We start from the raw sequence: 711 nt of genomic DNA on the forward strand, positions 1-711 counted from the left end.
GGAAGCAGATAGCTTATTTGGTCCTGCCCCTATTTCACAAAATCATATTATTACAAAGTAAGTATATATGCAAATACAGCATACAGTTTTTTTTGGTCTTACAATACTTAGCATTCTCCTCTCACATAATCACACCTGTCTGCTTTTATTTTTTGCACTCCCAGTATTGCTTACAGTATATTTCCTGTGTTGCAAATAATCACTCTTAAAATTTAGACAAACGAAATCATGAACGTCAAGAATTATATATTTTAATAAACTTTGTTTTAAACAAATTTGTCATTTTTGTTACACTTTGCACACATTTGAAATCAGAAACTATCTACCTGTATTACCAATATAAAAACGAAGTACATCTTCTGTCCATTTTACGTTAACATGTGCATCAACATGGTGGTTACCTAGACCTATTTAGACTTATACTATTTTGTAAAATTCACTTTTAAATAAAAAAAAACGTATGTCAATAACATAAACTGCAATAAAGAGAAAACCGAATGGTAATTTAAGTTATTTAAAAAAAAAGAGTTAAAAACTAAGGCTAAAACCAAGTATAACATAAAATGAAGTGTCTTGTTAAAGTGTGGAAACTATTGCATACGTTTGTAATGATTTTTTTCACTACTGATATATGAATTAAATTACTTTACTCGACATTGTTGCTACTTTGTCACTTTCCTCTACTTGCCTCCTAAACGTTTGCACGACAGT

Source organism: Sander lucioperca, chromosome 15 (assembly GCF_008315115.2).
Source record: "Sander lucioperca isolate FBNREF2018 chromosome 15, SLUC_FBN_1.2, whole genome shotgun sequence".
NCBI lineage: Eukaryota > Metazoa > Chordata > Actinopteri > Perciformes > Percidae > Sander > Sander lucioperca.